Source organism: Alexandromys fortis, unplaced genomic scaffold, assembly GCF_014885135.2.
Source record: "Alexandromys fortis isolate MF-2015 unplaced genomic scaffold, M_Fortis_MF-2015_v1.1 scaffold_97, whole genome shotgun sequence".
Lineage (NCBI taxonomy): Eukaryota > Metazoa > Chordata > Mammalia > Rodentia > Cricetidae > Alexandromys > Alexandromys fortis.
In genome coordinates, this window is record NW_026067981.1 from 4,943,256 (window position 1) to 4,953,447 (window position 10,192).

Consider the following 10,192-nt stretch of genomic DNA (forward strand, 5'->3'; position numbering starts at 1 on the left):
AGACCTATGTATAAATACCAAGCTTAGAGCTATGGAGTAGGTCATCCTGAGGTTCATCAGTAGTTAGTAAATGTCCAATTCATATTCTTTCCAAAAAATGGAGTATATTAGTAGAAAGAATATAACATTTTCAGAAGCAATGCTGTAGACTCAAATTGTCAATGGTGTATGAACCTGGAGGATTCACTTTCCTCCCTGGCCTCCTTATTATGGGTTCCTCCTTATGGCTGGTGGTCCAGCCTTTTGTCACAAACGGGGAAGATATGTCTAGAATTCATACGGTATTAATTCCACAATTCTGTCGTTATTAGTGTTCTTTTTTTGAACAACCGAGCTAAAGAAATGCTGGCTAGAGTTCAGAATGCGGTGGCAGGGGCTGTGTGGATTGAGAGTTCAACTAGACACAAGCAGTTCAGCTTCCATTTACCGCTGTGAGACAGTGGGCAAGTTCCTTGTCTCCTGTGTGTCTCATTATCCATTTATCAACACAGAATATTTGCCGAGGTCTTCCTGTACTAGGCTCGTGCAGACAGCCTCAGATGAAAGGCTGGCAAACAGATCAAAGATGCTGTTGGTAGACACAATAAAAATTCATGTAGAAAAAAGGCAGAGGTCCACAGGCTCTATTCCTAAGAAACCGAAAAAGGAGAAGAAAGGAGAGGAACCTCACCCGGACACAACAAATGGGTAACAGACACTTTCTAGAGCCAATGACAGAGGCACCATTGACGGTGATGAGAAAGGTGGAGAGACAGACAAAAGTAAACAACGCGGGGCTCGGCTCTGCTCTGCCAGCTGGGGAAATAGTCATAGCAACAGGAAAGGTGGACTGAGACAACTGCTGTTCTGCTCTTATGACTTATTCATTTTAGCAGGGGAATGCAGGTGCAACAGCTGGGCAGAGCTGTGAAGACGTCTGAAGGATGTACCGTCGGGGACATGAAATTCGGAAGTCACATACAGCTTCCCAGTCCAGACTCAACTCTACTCTGAAGGATGAAGACAGCTCTCATTTATTCTCTGTGCTAGGCACAAGGGATGCATATGAGAAAGTAAGCCACCCTTCTCCTCCTATACCTCATCACCTAGTGAAGAATACGGTGTTAGTAAATACTTATACATAATAGAAAGACGCATGCATTTTTTTCTTTCTTCCCTTTCAGTTGTCAGTTTTTCTTAGTGTATCCTTGTTGCCTGGGAGAAGTGAGAAAGGAGAGGAAAGGAGAGGAGAGGAGAGGAGAGGAGAGGAGAGAAATGTGGGGCACTCTGCTCTCTAGGATACCGTATAGCCCACCTTTCCCATCCAGGTTCTTACGGGGAGCAGGAGATTAGCGCGAGAGATGGTTGGCGTGCCTGCCCTGTCTTCTCCTCTCAGAGCAGAATATAAATGAGATATAAGAGCAAATGAAAGGAAGATCCAGAGAGTGGGTTCTGAGGGCTGTTAGCAGCCTTAAGAGTCAAGGACCTGCTTCTCTGGGCATAATTCTAGAATTTGCAGTGAGGTCATTTACGGTAAAGTGATGAAGACAGTGGCATTCAAGGAGATAAAACTGGTATCAGTTTTTGTCGTAAGCCCCAGTAAATGAGCAAGAATATATGCTTTTAGAAATCTTAAAATAGTTGCTGCATTAGTCAAGATAAGCCAAGCGTTTGCTGTGAAGCTCTACTCCAAAGTGAGCTCTAGGTTTCTCAGTTCAGATGGTTGGGTTGGAGAAGGCATGTGGTTCTCTGGTTGTGTTGGCGCTCTGAGAGGAAGGATTTCAGGAGGGCACAGTGAAAAGGTGGTTCTCTGGTTGTGTTGGCGCTCTGAGAGGAAGGATTTCAGGAGGGCACAGTGAAAAGGTGGCCATGTGTCAGCAACTGACCTGCCTAACAGATTGGTCTAGAACCGCCCAGCCTCTGGTGGAAAATTCTGTTGTTTAAAACTCCCAGTCAATGTTCCTTTGTTATGACAGTTGTGCTGACCATTACAGTCATGCTGCTATAACAAACAGCCCTTCAGGTCTCAGAGGCTTTACATGACAAAGGGATAATCACTACTAGAGCAAATGTAGCTGCAATCCCAGGTAATTCTACAGAGCAAGCTCCTCAAAAAGAAGTCTCAGGAATGCAAGGTGGCGCCCTGAAGGTGACCATCTCAGTATGTGACAGGGGAGAGAGGTAGGTAGAGACTGAAAGGTTCAACCAATCAGTTTTCAGAGCTTTCTGTAAGAGGTTGCTCTGGGACAGACTTCAATTAATCTAAGATTTTGGAAGGTCAAATAGAATCCACCGTGAATAAAAGGATAACATACTTCACCGACTTCCTGTGAGACATATATAACAGCTCTCTCTCTCTCTCTCTCTCTCTCTCTCTCTCTCTCTCTCTCTCTCTCTCTCTCTCTCGTGTGTGTGTGTGTGTGTGATTCCCATATGTATGGACAGAATGTATGTTATGCACAGGGGAGTCCTCATGTGTGTACAAGTCAAACTTTGATACCAATTGATGTCTGGTGTCTTCCTAGCGTTCTCCCCGCTATATATTGAGGCAACATCTCTGGATAAACTCAGAGCCCACTATTCTGGCTTGCTGGCCATGCTGATTGACCTAGCGATTGCCTCTCTCTGCCTCCATACTGGCCATGCCCACCAAGTTTTACATGAGAACTTCAGAACTGAACTCTGGTCCTCATACGTGTGTGTCAAGCACTTTGCCCACTGATCCATCTCTCCAACCCCAGAATCTCACTCTTTCTCTCATCCACTCCCCTGTCACACACTCATGAAAGTAAAGAAATAATAAAATCATAGACAGTCACATATTCCTCCTTCCTCTCACTTATGTTGCCAAGTGGACTATGTTGATCTTTTTTAAAAGTCAAAATCTCTTTTAAGATATATGTGTTATCTGTATACTCAATAATTGCTACACTTCTGCAAACTGGTTTACAAAATAATTATAAACAGCAAATCGAATTGCCTCTTACAGTTGGAGGCAGACAGGAAGATGGTGTTAATTTGCTGCACTGTTGCTCCATGCATTTCTGGGGCCATTAAAATAAATGTTACATCACAACAGCCCTCAGCATCCTGAGACAGGAAATTCATGACCCCAAAAGTTCCCAATACTATTGTCTACTGTTCACATCGTATCAGCTTCATTTTGAGCCTCTCTGATCATGGAGACCATGAGTTTTGTGTCAATGGAGTTTGGACTGACAAACAAAGCATGTGATTCTGAGACTATGGGCTCTTGGGTCCCCATTAGTATGAGGTAATCAAGTCTCTGCTCTTGAAGCAAAATTAAAAATCAAGAGAGAATGTCCCTCTTTTCATTTCCTCTGGGTCTATGATGTTTAGAATTAAACTGCTATCTTTAATGATGAATGGGCCTAAAAGAAATAGAAAACTCACGTTAGAATCTCCTATTGCTCTCCTTTCTCTTAACTCTAATACCTCTTTTCCTAAGAACTGACAGGACAGAAGCCCATGGTGGAGCTGGAACTTGGCGGGAAGACTACATGCCTAATGTGATCCCAAGATAACTCAGGTAAAGTATACAGAATTTTCCACTTTTAACAAGGGTTGTTGAAGCCCAATTGCACAAAGTGACTGACCCCAAATCACAGACCCTATTACCTAAGCCAGTGTTTGCCCTATTTGTGTCCTTTTAATGTTGGTCCAAGCTAATGGTCAAGGATTCTGTTTGCATAATGTGTTTCAAAACACACAGGATTGGCAGACAAAGTACATGGGCAGTACTGAACTGACTCCATTGAAAAGTCCCACAGCTCTCAGGCATACAGTCAGAACTCAAGAGGCACAATGTGCTGCTATAGAAATCCATGAGGAGCCTGGAGTTCAGGCTGAGAGGCGGGTCCAGGGGTTGCTTTTCCATCACTGATACAAAACATCTGACAAATGCAAAGAAGGGAGAGCTTTATCCTGACTCGGTTAAGAAGGGCTGAACACTTCCTGGTGGGGAAGGTCTGGCAGAGTCCACGGTTCCAGGGGTGTGGTTAGAGTTTCTCACATCTGGGCAGAACAGGAAAAGGAGGAGAGAATGGTGGCGCTTTGCTTTTCCTTTTCATGCATCTGGAGACCCAAGCCGCAGGCTACTGTCACCCACATTCAAGATGGCTCTCCCAGCCTTAGTCTAACGTCTCAGGAAACACAGATCAACACAGAGGTGTGCATCCAGGCTAGCTGACAAGGAGACTGAACTGCAGCGAGTAGTAAGAGCTCTCAGGAAGAACTGGGGATACAACGGGGCCTATGTGATATCTTTCCCAAGTCGCATGCATTTAAGGATGAGGCTTCATAGAGGAAGAAATGTTTAGTAATTATTATTCATAGTTGTGTGATCCTGGGCTCTTTAGAAGAAATGTGCTCTACTATACTACTCATCTTAAAAATAACTAAGGAAATAGATAGCTGCTCGTATAAAACTCCAAGAACATGGAGCTGCCAATCGCTTACTTTGTTCTGAAATCCACATGGCAATAGCTGCAAAGTACCTGGGATCCACCTGGCCTTGAACTTGGATCCTTAAAAATGAACTGGAAGAAACATCTCAAAACACACTTTATAGAAATAAACTTGTGACATCATACCACTGGACCAGTCTGTGATGACAACGTAAACAGAAGTGCGGGGATGCCCAGGACAGTTGGGAAAACATGAGTTATCTGTGACTCTGGAGGATGTAAGCTTCTGCGGGAAAGCTCAGGGGTTCTGCTCTCCAAAACTGAACCCCAGCTTTGCGGCTTTAGATCACTACTGTCCTGTATACAACATTCTATAGAATGTAAATATCAGAGTTAGGGGGGAAAAAGCACTCATGGATGGAGAATAGCAATCAGTACATAGCTATGGGCATCTGAGCTGGGCTTCTGAAAAAGAGGAGACAGCAGAAGTCAGGAGAGAGACTTCCCCAGCAGCAGCCATCACCAAGGGATACAGTCTCTGGGCTGCCCCCCTCCCCCACTCATACCCAAGACTGGAAAAAACTCAGCTGTCAGCACGCTGTCACCAACATCTAGCGTACCAAGCTTCAGATGCTGATAAAAATAAACTGTGTGCACAAGCCAGAGTTATTAACACATTTAGGATGCTGGGGGAAAGCTTTCTCCTATTTGCATATGTCGATGACAACAAGAGTAAGCCCTTTGTGTGGTGCTCCAGGGTCCTGAGAAACCCAAGGGGGCCTAAGAAAGGAAGAGAAAAATTCGGGCTCAGTGACAAGCCTAAGTATCTCTCTCCATCTATCTTTTTCCCTTTGTATGATCCCTCCCCCCCCCACATATACTTAGACACACATGGACACATTCACCCATGTCTTAGGTCTCTTCATATGATGAAGATTAATGGAATCTAGCCTCTACCTTTCTTATGTGACCTGTGAGCTTCCCAAATTCCAGCTTCACCCCCTGTCTCTTACACTGGTGACTGAGCCCAGGGCCTCACATATGCCAGGCAAGCACTCCAACAACTGAATGATGTACTTAGCAACCAATATATTTTAGTAGGATGATAATATCTATGCAACCCATATCTAGATTAAAAAATAGAACATGACCAGCACCCAGATGCAAATACTTTGCTCCAGTGTTGTGAACTTCTCAGTTATAGTGGCATGAATTAATTTTGATAGATAATGTGCTTCCTGTACATTTATCTTTGCGTCTGACTTCTTTCAATGTCAAACTTACGATCTTCTTGGTTTCATGCAGTTGTTGCTTATTTAGTTCACTGCTGCATTTGTGGTATCATTCTAAAAGTGCAAATTCTCATTCAAATAATGGTGGAGCATTAGCAAATTGTCATTCTTTTGTCTCTTACTACATGGTGCTTCTGTGACTATTCATAAACATTTTTTGTAGAAACATGTATTTCTGAATGGAAAGATCTCCCATGCTCTTGGGTAGGTAGGATCAACATAATAAAAATGTTAATCCTACCAAAAACAATCTACAGATTCAATGCAATCCCCATCAAAATCCCAACACAATTCTTCACAGACCTCGAAAGAACAATACTCAGCTTCATATGGAAAAGAAAAAAAAAGAGCCAGCACAGCCAAAACAATCCTGTATAATAAAGGAACATTCAGAGACACCACCATCTCTGACATCAAGCTCTATTATAGAGCTACAGTAATGAAAACAGCTTGGAATTGGCATAAAAACAGACAGGTTGGCCAATGGAATCTAATTGAAGACCTAGATATTAATTTACACATCTATGAACACCTGACTTTTGACAAAGAAACTAAAATTATACAATGGAAAAAAGAAAGCATCTTCAACAAATGGTGCTGGCATAACTGGATGTCAACATGTAGAAAAAATGCAAATAGATCCATATGTTTCCTCATGCACAAAATTCAAGTCCAAATAGAATGAAGACCTCAATATAATTCTTACCACACTGACCTGATAGAAGAGAAAGTGAGAAGTAGCCTTCAATGCATGGGTACAATAGACCACTTCCTAAATATAAAACCAGTAGCACATACATTGAGAGCAACAATAAGTAAATTGGACCTCCTGAAACTGAGAAATTTCTGTAAAGCAAAGGACATAGCCAATAAGAGAAAAAGGCAGCCTACTGAATGGGAAAAGATCTTCACCAACCCCACATCAGACAGAAGATTGATCTCCAAAATATATAAGGAACTCAAGAAATTAGACATCAAAATTCCAAATAATCCAATTAAGAAGTGGGGTACAGAGCTAAACAGAGAATTCTCAACAGAAGAATCTCAAATGGTCAAAAGACTCTTAAGGAAATGTTGAACATCCTTAGCCATCAGAGAAATGCAAATCAAAACAACTTTGAGAAACCATCTTATATCTGTCAGAGTGGCTAATATCAAAAACACCAATAATAGCTTATGCTGGAGAGGATGTGGAGTAAGGGAAACTCTCATCCATTGCTGATGGGAAATGCGGTGACAGCTGTATGACTGGAGCAGACTGTGGGGCCACTAAGTGGCACCAGGATTTATCCCTACTGCTTGTACTGGCTTTATGGGAACCCATTCTCTTTGGATGAATATCTTGCTCAGCCTAGATATATAAGGGAGGGCCTTGGACCTTCCCCAAAGCAGTGTGCCTTACCCTCTCTGAGGAACAGATGGGGGTGGAGTGGGGGGTGGGGATAATGGAGGAGATGGGAGGAGGGGAGGTAGTGGGAACTAGGATTGGTATGTAAAATGAAAGAAGATAGTTTGTTTTCTTTTTTAAAAAAATGAAATGAAAAAAAGATACTAAAAAAAACCCATGTATTTCTGGTATATGTTTAATGAAGAAACACTACTGGGTCTTTGAGGAGGCAGAAAACCTACGTAGAGCTTTACCATCCAGCTTTACACCAGAGAGAGCTGAAGTTATTCTGTAGCCCCTCACTGGCATCTTCCATCTCAGCCATTCCTGAGGCTATGGTCTTATCAGGTGTTTGCTTTGTTTTCTATACAAGTGACTATTGAGTTGACTCTTTTATTCCTTATTAACTTGCAATAATTCATTTATCATTTTGTAAATGTGAATGTGTTGTGTGTGGGGGCACCCAAGTGTGGCAGTTGCTTTCGTCTATGTGTACCTAAGTGTGGCTGTGTGGAAGACGGGCAAAAGAAAAAGAAGATCAAGTGTCTTCCGCTCTCTTTCTCCAGTTATTTCATTTGTTTGTTTATCTGTCTTAGTTAGGGTTTCTATTGCTGTGAAGTGACACCATGACCACAGAAACTGTAATAAAAGAAAGCATGTAATTGGGGCTGGCTTACAGTTTTAGAGGTTTAGTTCGATATCATCACGGAGGGAAGCAAGGCCACATGCAAGCAGACATGGTGCTGGAGAGGCTGCTGAGCGTTCTACATCTTGATCCACGGGTCACAGAAAGTGAACTCTCTCATTGGGCCTAGCTTAAGCATATTTGTGAGACCCCAAAGCCAGCCTCCATGGTGACACACTTCCTCCAACAAAGCCACCTCTTCTCCAACAAGGCCACAAATCCTAGTAGTGCCTCTCCCTATGGGCCATGCATTCAAGCACACAAGTCCATGGGATCCATACCTACTCAGACCACCACAGAGGTCAGAGGACAGCTTGCAAGAGTCTCAATTCTCTCCTACCATGTGAGTTCTGGGGATCAAACTCAGATCACCAGTCTTTGTGGCAAGTGGCAAGTGGCAAGTGCCTTTACCCACTGAGTCACCTCCCCTGCCCCTTTTCACTTCATTTTCTTTTTAGACAGAATCTCTCACTGAACCAGGAGCTTACTGGTTGGGTAGGCTGGACAGTCAGTGAGCTCCAGGAGTTCACCTGTCTCTGTCTTCCTCAACTCCCTGGCACTGAAGCTCCAGGTGCCTGCTGTCGCTCCTGGCTTTTACTTAGAAAATAAAGCTCTGCCCAGCATATTTGGGAACAAATTGGTTGGTCTAAAGGATTTGGACAAAAAAAAATAATTTATACTACCAGACTTCCTCATTATAGACACCAATATGTCAGCGATTATAAAGTGAATTTAAATATTATTGCATAACACTAAAGAAACTTAAAATCAGCACAGATCAAATTACAAAACATACTGTTATGTGTAAGGATTCAAGTCCAGAAAAATGAAAAACGTGAATAAACATTCTGCATCTTAGAACTGACACGAGATGGTACGTTATAGCAGGTAACCTTTAAAGACATAGGCCTGAGACCCACAGTGCCCTTCACTCATGTCTCCCATGTTAAACGCATGCACCTCTTTATTTGAACTCTTTCTGGACTTTTTTTCCCTTACAGCTGTCTTCCAGAGGTCTGACCATTGCCATCCCTGCCACATGCTGGAACATGACCACAGTGTTTCCTGTTCACGTTTCCAGCTGCAGAAAGGCCTCAACGGTGCTTGTCTGCCATTGCTACTGCTGGCCAAGTCAGGGAGAGCCAATACCCACGGAGCCCTGGCAATTGTTTTTAAGAGACTTACTATAACCAGAGCTGTAGAGTTTTCAGGAAGCTGTGCCGGGTAGGGAGGGAAGTGGGAAGCAGCAACAGACATCGTGCACTAGAGGGTGCCAAAGTCCTGAGCAACGGAGTCTAGCCAGGAAGAATTTGTCTTCACCTTGAAGCCTCAAGAGAAGCACCATCAAGGAGTCTTGCGTCTTAGAGCTGGACTGGAAGGGGGCCATCAGCACTTTTGCTATCAGAGAGATGATTCCAAAACAATGAGCAGAGAAAGATCCATGCTGGTACTAGAAGCTTTCAAAGGCAAGGCCTCTGTGATTTTATTTTAATGACTATCCTAACAGCTACCTGTTTGTACAGTGTCTTAGAATTATACTTGCAGCTGTAAACATATTAAATCCTCCCAGCACGTCTAATGGGCTATTCACAGTTTATCAACAACCTAGGAGAAGTTAGGAAAGTTTAGGATTGTAAAGCTAGCAAGTGGCAGGACTGGGCTCAAATCCCAGAATCCAGCGGGCAGATATGCATGACTCTGCCTGCATCACGGGCCAGTGTTGCATGGAGAGATCTGTTGCCTTTTCTCTTCGCAGAAGGAAGCTGTGCTCCCCAGGCTTCCATGCTAAGCAACAGTGACGTTTAACACCGCTGACTAAAAAGTGTCCCAGTGCTCTCTGGAATCTGGCCCCACCCCTCACTGCAACTCTAGACTGTTTCTTTTTTTCTTTTTTTTTTTTTTTCAATGTATCTGCATGCTCATTTCTCCCTAGTTTTGATCCTGTTATGAGTTTTTGACTAAATATACCCCCCAACAAATGGGCCCTGTGGGCCAGAGTTCTAAACCCACAACTGTCAAAGGTGCTTCTTGGATTTCCGATCTCTTGGTGTCTCTATGTCCTGTTCCTAAGCCGTGGTAAAAGAACTGAAGGAAATCTGGAAGGTGAGGTTGGGTGACCTGGCCCTGCATTTGAACTAATTCATTTCACAAAATGCCAGCCCCGCTGACACGGGCTATTAGAACAGCGACTGGGTTTTACAAGAACCAGACAACGTCAGACTCTGGGATTGTTATGGTAAAAACAAACAAACAACAAAAACCAAAACAACAACAACAAAGCCCCGAGTGTATTTAAATATCCCCTCTTGTCTTCTTTAAGTATTGGAAAATTCTTAAATATATTCACTACTAATGAGGTTCGGGTTATTTTTAATCTGATTCCCCTTTCTGGTTCCCACAGCAACTTTTTCAGTGAGGTTTT

The 10,192-nt window shown here is 43.1% G+C and overlaps 1 long non-coding RNA gene across 1 annotated transcript; it reads left to right on the top strand.

The window, feature by feature from the left end:
* The first annotated feature begins 404 nt into the window (after nucleotides 1-404).
* Nucleotides 405-9,399, top strand: LOC126511336 (uncharacterized). Its single transcript, XR_007594665.1, has 3 exons — nucleotides 405-1,052; nucleotides 3,449-3,529; nucleotides 8,772-9,399. It is a non-coding gene; the product is annotated as an uncharacterized lncRNA (long non-coding RNA).
* The last annotated feature ends 793 nt before the right edge of the window (nucleotides 9,400-10,192 follow it).